At 47.9% G+C, this 9,208-nt stretch overlaps 1 non-coding gene across 1 annotated transcript; it reads left to right on the top strand.

The window, feature by feature from the left end:
* Positions 1 to 8,619: 8,619 nt before the first annotated feature.
* Positions 8,620 to 8,690, top strand: Trnac-gca. Its single transcript has one exon. It is a non-coding gene; the product is annotated as a tRNA-Cys (tRNA).
* Positions 8,691 to 9,208: the final 518 nt, after the last annotated feature.

The raw sequence follows: 9,208 nt of genomic DNA, 5'->3' as shown, positions 1-9,208 counted from the left end.
TATGGAACTACACTCGGCTGTCAGCTGACCTCGGTAGTGATGACGTCATCGCGGGTACCCGCCGCCGGGCGCGCAGGTACCGAGATATTGGGAGGCGCGGCACGCACAGCGCGTGTGGGTGGGGGGGGGGGGCGTGAGTCGGTGCGTGCGGTATGAGATTTCAAAGGCGGAGACAGTAGCGCAGTGAGGTAGGCCGGATGGTTACAGACCTAAACGGTAAACGGTAAACGGTGAAAGATTCTGGGCTAAGGATGCACTTGCAAACCGTTTCTCAAAGGGTCCATAAATGCCTATTGAATATTATGCCGCACCGAATGTTCGAGGAGGTTCGCACTATCTCGTCAACTGTCATGTCCTGCGCATATAAATTATTCAGTTCATCTGTCTCAAAATTCGGCAGTGAGTGACGTCCGCATACAAGAACCCTTTCGGCCGTTCTCTCGGCTCCCATCGCTGGACCCAAGGCCCTATGTATGTACGCTGAATCCGCTGCTGGGGGAGAAAGTGTGCGAGAGGAAGGGAATGGTGTGTAGGGATAGGGAATTAGGACGGAAGTCCGCTTACGCACCCTGGCGTCTGCGGTAAATGAGTCATTGGTCCGCTACTGAGAGTTGCCCAACACAAATTGGACAGATGTGAAAACAATCCGGGTCGGTCATGTCATTACCGGCTATCTATATTTCACCATAGATAACCCAGTCTATACAGCCCCGAGTCCGGCTGAGTGAGCTCAGGTCAGAGATTCATACTTACCTACAGCTGATTAGACCATCCCAAATTGATGATATAACCGCCGATTAGGATGGGAGAAGACTCTTCTTCCCGAATGAATTACACCTGCTCAGTGCTCAGGTATCTATCCCGTGTAGTAGACTATCAAAATCTGAGGTATTTTTGTAGCTTCACAAGTCGCAGGGACTCACTCAGGGTGGTGAAGTAGGCAGTCACTGGTGGTTCCCAGTCGGTTCACTGTCCAAACAGCCACAAACGCGAATCTCCTCTGTGTAGGTTATTGTCTAAATTTGAGGCTTTTGCAGCTCTATCGCAAGGATTCACTCAGACTCAGGGTTGTGAATTGGGCGACGGTAGTTCCCAGTCAGTTCACTGTTCAGACAACCACAGACCAACGGAATGCGCTCCCACACATTGTGGTTAGCACTTAGCGCGGCTTCTACCGAGTTGTGCTGCAAATTTCAAGCCCAACGTTCCAGCGTCGGGCTGATCTTAGAGTTCGTAGTTTGGTTTTAAAACCAGAGGAACGTTATATGGTGTTATTACGTTTCTTTGAAAGAACAATGCATTGATTTATCGTTGATTGGATCAAATCTGCCTACGCCTGGTAAGAATAAATCAGTGTTGCCGGCGGCTCGCTGCGTGTGAGAGAACGTGGACTGTATCTTTAACGTCAGCGAAAGGAGGTACAAAATACCCGACGCCGTGTGTCGTGATCTTAGATATACCCCTTAACGGAAAGAATGTATACAAAATAGGTCTGTATTGTCTTTGACCTCGGGCATTCAAACGTGCGGGCAAGAAACATGCGGGCAAAACGAACGAGCAATATAATAAAATGAACGGTAAAATAACAACAGATGCTTAAAAACCCGGAGCGATATCCCAGGTTTTTAAAGGCAGAGGATAGCAGCCTTCATGGTGCAAAATACCAATTCAGCCGTGACCTATCAGGTGGGTAGCGGTCGGGGATCGGCGGGAGGTGGTGTCCGAGTCAGTACTGAATACTAACTGACGCACCGTCCGGCGGAAGGCTCTGACCTCGGATCGGTCGATCACGTGACAGGTCACTCGTTTAACATACGTGGGCACCAGCACCGAGCCGGCGGCCGCGCGGAGCGGCCGCGCGAGCCGCGCTCAAAGTACCGGTGCACCCAGCCGCCGTGCCGGATGAAGCCACGATCGCCGGACGGAGAGCGTTACATAGCCGCAACATTCCGCGACAATCAGTTCAGTGTGCAGACAATCCCCTGTGATAATCCAGCTTGTCTACTATCTAGGGACTTATCCCGCACAACTACGTCCCCATCGATAATCGAAATTTGTGAAAATTCAGTCCAGCACTGACCGCTGTGACCTGTCGCTGTGACTCGCTCTGTCTCTGTCCCCGTTTAAACTGACCCCGTTTAGCGAAAAACTCTAGTAACTTCCCTTTCAGTTTTGCTGACTCACTGCCTGTTTAGCCCCGGTTGTCCCGGAGCCAAACATCCGAACGGTTTGGTGCCGCTGTGTTTATCATAGAGCCACAAGCTGAACAGCTCCGATGGCTACAGGATGGCAGAGACGCATCAGGAGGCGGTACAGGACGGCAGAGACGCATCAGAAGGTGGCACAGGACGGCAGAGACGCATCAGGAGGCGGTACAGGACGGCAGAGACGCATCAGGAGGCGGTACAGGACGGCAGAGACGCATCAGGAGGCGGCACAGGACGGCAGAGACGCATCAAGAGGTGACACAGGACGGCAGAGACGCATCAGGAGGCGGCACAGGCGCGAGATAGGTTAACTTGGGAGTAGCGGCACTGTGATTTGTGTATAATGATATGCTGCCTCAAAAATTATCAATTACCGGTATGATTTTGAGTTTAACTCTTTTTCAAGCTGAACATAAAGAAAAACCAGACAAACCATACCAAACGGCTTTCAAAATATAGGTGTGTCGTAGTGAAATAAAGCGACAGCAAAAACGTTCCGAAATAAAGCCAAACGATGGCTTCCTTTCCTTCAAGCTGGTACCTTTTTACATCACACCAGTCCCCATTCCAGGCCACCTCCCCCCTCCAAACCCTCCCACGGTACGGTGCCTGTAAAGTGACCTGTGCTGGTGCTCTCTCGGAGCCCAGTCTCTCGAGTCTCGGCGCCAGTTGACCTCAGTGACAGCGGCTCGGCGCTACTCCCGCACCGCGGCCTCAGTGTGAGCACGGGGTCAGGTGGGTCGTGTATGAAGGAGCCGCTCTGTGTGTGTGCTCCGTGCCCTTGGCCCAGTGGAGAGTGGGCCGCTGACGACCGGCCGGGAGGCTGGGGGTCGAGACGGGAGGGGGAGGGAGGGGGAGGTGATGATGTGACGAGAGAGAACAGAGTGTTGATAGAGGGAGAGGAGGAAGGTGGGTGAATGTGCAATATTAGGGAGAGGAAGAGAGAGAGAGAGAGAGAGAGAGAGAGAGAGAGAGAGAGAGAGAGAGAGAGAGAGAGAGAGAGAGAGAGAGAGAGAGGAGGAAGAAAAAGACTGACGGAAAGAGAGAGCCGGGAGAGAGACTTCAGATAGACGCAACCAACTCACACGGAAGAGTGAGCGAAAATGGCAGCTTCAAGTATGAACAAGGGCCAAGCATGACAAAATAAAAAGTTACAACTAATCGGGACGGGTCAAAACGATCAGCTCCAGTATACATGGCGCTCTAGTCAGGTATGCGGACGACTAATTAATTGTTAAATGATAGAAATATTGACATTGATAAGACAATATTTCTTTTCATACCTGGACTCGCCTTTGCGACTGTTGACCGACCCGATCCCCTACCCTGTGCTCGCCCCTGCCGCTGTGACCGTCATGGGAACAGAGCTCTCTATGGATGGTAACGACGGTACTTGTCCAGAGTGTGATGACGGATGACATCACGGAGTGATTGTGGTTACAGAAACCAGGAAGGATTTGGCAGCGGCGGCGACCGTGACACGGTACTGGAGAGGAGGGGAGAGAGAGAGAGAGAGAGAGAGAGAGAGAGAGAGAGAGAGAGAGAGAGAGAGAGAGAGAGGGAGGGAGAGAGAGAGAGGGAGGGAGAGAGAGAGAGAGAGAGAGAGAGAGAGAGAGAGAGAGAGAGAGAGAGAGAGAGAGAGAGAGAGAGAGAGAGAGAGAGAGAGAGAGAGAGAGAGAGAGAGAGAGAGAAGAGAAGAGGACAGATGGAGATGGAGACTGACAAGAAAATAGGGAGGGGAGGGAATGGAGAAAGACAGGTGTTGAGTTGCTCGGTGGGTAGATGTTGGATATATACTTTTGTTACGCAGCAGATCTATCAGACATTGATATGATGTAATTCAGCCGTCAGCACAGCTTTACGTGGAACAAAAAAGCATATTTTATATCATACGTCTTGCAATACCCATCACATTTAGGTAGGTACACATAGGTACCTACACTGTAAAAAATATTGACTAGCCCCTCGTCAAATGATTCTCAACGCTAAATGTCGGGGGTACAGACTAGTTTTGCATCCTACTTTTGACACACGGTGCGAGCCCCTGGCTTGTTTTGTGTTCGTCAGATGACAGTTACCAGGTGTCGGTTAGTTTTTACCACGTCCCAAAAATAGCTGGAGCGTTTCTGCCTTGTTTTGGAAGCAGGTCCTCGTTAATGCTGTGTATGATAACAACCTACCTAGTAACAATAATAACGAAAAACAATGTCAAAACGAGGGCGGCTTGTTTAGTGACGATGCTCAAAAGAAGCATCGTCTTGTTCCTACTTAACGAATGAAGCTCAAACTAGGTCAAAACTAGCGTATTGCTCAACCCATAGTCAGATGACCAGCAGATCCTACGCCGCCCAATCCAGTCATCGAATTTGCCAGCGAATTCGTTTGAAGACCATCATATTATTAAATATCGGTGGTCTTCAAACGAAATCTCTTACCAGTTTGATGACGAATTCATCCGGCCCATTCCAAAAACGCTCAAGATAAAATGAAAGTGTATTTCTGAAATAATATGCTTTCTTGCAATGCACCTTTCGTATATCAAGCGAACCTTTCACTTCCAGCGCCCGTTAACAGTTATCAATCGAATCAGAAGCATGCACATATCGATAGATCTGAACCCAGGGGGCGTCGAAGTCTAGTTCCTACCAAACTGGCACTCCCATGCCTACGTCACCACGAGGACGCCCGAGGGCATTTACATGTTGAAGATAGGGAAATTGCCATAGTTTAGAGCCGCCTGGAGGGCAACCTTGAGATAGCTGATAATGTAAATGTGTCCTAATATGATCATCTACATGTTATTTATCCAAATCCAGGGCCAATTAATCGATATCTTGTCACGTTTTCCAGTGGTGATGCGCTAACTTTCGTGGTTCTTGCAGCCAATAAGGGTGTTTCATAGTGCGATTCAGCCGCATTATCGACTTTAATGCCATAAACCGCCAGGGAACATATGATTTGCAGCTCCCTGGCGTGATAGCTGCCAGTAGGGCTCCGGAGTCGGAGTCATGAAGTCGGTCGGAGTTGACAGTTCTGACCTGAGTCGTCGAGTCGGAGTCAGAGTCGATTTTAAAAGCAGGAGTCTTGAGTCAGTCACCGAAATTCGATCCCCTACCTATCAGGGTTCCGTAGTCGGAGTTGTAGTCGGTCCGAATCGACAGTTCTGACCAGAGTCAGAGTCAGAGTCGATTTTGAAAGCCAGAGTCGGAGTCGGAGTCACCAAAAATCTATTGCCTCCGCAGACCTGCTAGGGCTGTGGAGTCGGAGTCGGTCAGAGCCGATATTTGAAATCAAAGTCATAGTTGATTTTTGAAAGTCTGAGTCAGAGTCGGAGTCATCAAGAAACCCATGGACGATCCGCAGTGCCATGCAGTAAGGGCGCTGCCGATCGATGCCCTGAATTGCCTATGATTTATGAATTGAATGAATAGATGGCAATAAATTAGGTACCTTCTATTATTCATCCCTTGCCACTTGGAGGACTTACTTTCAGTAGAAAAAGACGCATTATTTGCTTGTTTATTTATTGACAAATATTTTTTGAGCAGTTAGGGATACAGACACAAAACACAATGATAGCACCTCGCTGGTGCAAATCATTGCTAGATAGATACTGAAATGTGTTGCCATTGAAGAATCTACTGATTTTCCTGGCGGCTCTCGGTTTCAAGTTACAAATGGTCTTGTAAGATCTCTTGATTGCTCACCGTCTGGCGTCTAGTTCAAAGGTTTTCTGAAAGCTAATCAAACGTTACCATGGATGCTCTTGATGGCATAGCGCTTGCTGGTTCTGGGTTCTTAATTGGTGGTTCTTGCGTCTGATCCTGTTGCTTCATCTTCCATCACATCAAATTTCTAATGGAACAGACACTTCTACCTTTTATTTCACAATCAGTCGACTTGCATTTACCCATGTGGCCTGCTGGCCCTTTTATTTCCACGATAGAATCTACCAATTATTGAAAAAGCCTCGGATGAAAAAGCAAGAAAAGTATGTCAAGTTAAATAATTGCGACGGTCCTAGAAAACCAGAAAAAAATATCAATAAGCTTGTCAATCTCACTTCCCTCACTTCGTAACAAAAAACACGCAGCAAAACATGCGAAAGAGTCCTTAGCAACGCCTTAGCAACGTACTTGTCTGAAGTGCGCAATATGTGTCGCATCTGGAAAATTTAGTAGCTACTTGATTATTCAACTAGAGTTGGACTATATAAGCTAGGCTTTTATATAGAAAATAAGTGTTTGCTTATTGAATTTATAGCAACTGGTTGCTTAACTTCAAAATAATGATTTATTACAGAAAAAGCTTGTTTGCGATATTTTTTAAAGAAACAACGGAAATAGCTTTGACTCGTACGCTATTCTAGTACATTTTTGGTAGAAAACTTCGTCCAACCTTATGTTTTAGGGCCTTGTCTGAACCTAAGAACACAGAAGACATTTTGTAGAGTACCTGTCTGAGCCTATGCAGTGGAGCCCGTGAGCCGCCCAACCGCAGCTGCCTCATGAACTTGATGATAGGTCTGAACCTCAGATTGGCCAGAGCTTGGCCGTCAATAACCAGCTTATTTATATCCACAGTTGTAGTGACTTAGGGTTTGGAATTTGCCAAACCTAAGTTTTGATTACCAAGAGAAGTTTTGTACTTCTTGCACTTGCCTTTCTTCATAACTTTGGCGGAAATCGTCGTAGTGAAACTTCAGTGATCCGTTAGCTGTCGGTTCTTGAGAGAGTTGGCCAGGCCGGACACCGGGGGCGGCTCCACAACTTTTGAAAAATTAAACCAAAGTCCTATTGCACTGCATGGAGAGCAATTCATTTAAAATCGCTCTTGTCCCCCCCCCCCTCGACAACTTTGCAAACGTCTCTGCGCGATTTAGTTGAGAATAATGGCTTCTGGCAAGTTATTGAATCAGAACGTCGATCACTGCAGGTCATATATCGGCAAGCAATTCTTCATAACTAGACACTGCACAAATGGAAACGATACAGGTTTGCCCAGTGATAAACACTCGCACTGCACAGACGCGCGCACCTCCGACCGAACGCGGCACGGCACAGCGCAACTGGCGCCGGGAAGCTGGGAACGCATTAAGTGAAGGATTCACAGGTGCGCAACTTTATTGCGAACAATAAAAACCTACCGCAAACGATTAAAAAAAAAGTTTTAGGGCAATCGGAAATACAAATGTATTGACTTATAGAAATAAAATTGTCATTCACCTTCCAAATAACCCAACAATTTATTTGCCGTAAAAAGTGTCTGGAAATGGAAAGTTGCTAACATGATTCAGCAAGTATAGGGAAACGCAGCAGCTACCTGGCGAATAATCTCAGGCTGGTTTAGTGACGAGTGCATTGCTACGGCTTGTTCCTCACCCTTCACAGATTACTATGACAAAACTATCCCTAGTATTTTGATCATCCTGAGGCTGGCTTTCACCTAATAATTTGATGAGGGTCTTCCTCGTTTCGGATTGAGGCGAAAACAAACGTCAAACAACCTTGATAGTTAATTCAGCACTTCAAAACAAAGGTACACCTAGGGTATCATCACAATACCGGATCATAACGACCTGGATAGTTCTCAGCCTGTAAGCTAACTAAGCGGTAACTAGTCAAGTGGTAGGTACCGGAAGCATTGACAACCTGGTGACTGTTTCGAGACCCTTGTTTTGACACATAGCTCGTCAATATTTTTTACAGTGTAATGAAAATTTGCTCCTTTAGGCTTAATCAGACTCGATCACCCAACAGAGTTATAACCAATCTTTCTCTATAAATCCTGTTACTGATAACAGACTCGCTGTCCCAATCTCAGGCCACCAACCAATGCAGCTCTCCAGTCCCCGCTCTGAATCACATCCCCTCACGCACCCACCGCTCGCCAGTGATCTAGCCTCGTCCCGGCCCCGGCCGTCCGCTGCCTTGTTTGTCCACTGAGACCGGTAGTTGCAGGAGGTAACAAATGGCCGCTGTCTGTCCCCTCCCCTCCCCCTCCCGCCAGCGAGCACAGAACTGGGTCAGCGCGCCGCCCGCTGACCCATGTGACGTCATCAGCGGCAGCCGTGATGTCACTGGCGTAAAAACCGGACGGCGGAAGCAGAGATCCGGAGGTCGAAGATGACTTGAAGGAAGGTCGGTAGGTACTGGGTCTTTTGACAGAACTGGCAAAATTGGACGATAATTTAGACAAAATTAAGTAAAGCATATAAATGTGATAAACGAGTTTCCATTTAAACAGGCAACAAACAGCCACTAGCGTGATCTTTACCGCAATGTGAGAAACAAATCACTGAATGTGATGGAAATGCTTTTTCGTGAATCTCTCATGATAATATAGATTTTCTAGAAACTTGATGACGTCACACCCGCCATGTTTACACGCTTGGTGTGCGAAAGAAGGTCTGTGGGGTATAGCTCAGTGGTAGAGCATTCGACTGCAGATCGAGAGGTCCCCGGTTCAAATCCGGTGCCCCCTGGTGAAGCCTTGTTTGTAAACAAATTGGGGCGTGAAATCGATATCGAAAACTCTCGACATGTCGACTCTGGTCATCCGACGAATTAGCTTACCCGCTCACAGCAGCTGTTGTTAATAGTAATTTCGATGAGTAAGAACTAAGAAGTTTGCTCTTTGGGTAATAACATTTCTCTTTGGGTAATAAATTTACTTCCTATACTTAACGACGAACCACAAGTACAGTTATGACTGAAAATAAGAAATTGATGTCAAGCTACTGACGGCAGCGGCCGCGAAACGCTGGCCCTGGATTCATGCACTCAGTGACCCCCAATGTCACGAACCTGACTCCGACCACACAGGAGCTGCCTGTGCCTCTGTAAACACAGCCAAACACCCCCTCATCCCCCTATACACACACCTGGCGGCGTCTACCCTCCCCTGACACCTCTGGGGGGAGGGGGGGGGGGGGGGTGACGACCGACATTACGGCGCCCGGGGCATCACCGGCGCGTGACGATCAACAGTGGCTGTGTGTG

This window comes from Amphibalanus amphitrite, unplaced genomic scaffold, assembly GCF_019059575.1.
Source record: "Amphibalanus amphitrite isolate SeventyFive unplaced genomic scaffold, NRLGWU_Aamphi_draft 001535F_arrow, whole genome shotgun sequence".
NCBI lineage: Eukaryota > Metazoa > Arthropoda > Thecostraca > Balanomorpha > Balanidae > Amphibalanus > Amphibalanus amphitrite.
This window is presented reverse-complemented; position numbering and strand designations above follow the sequence as displayed.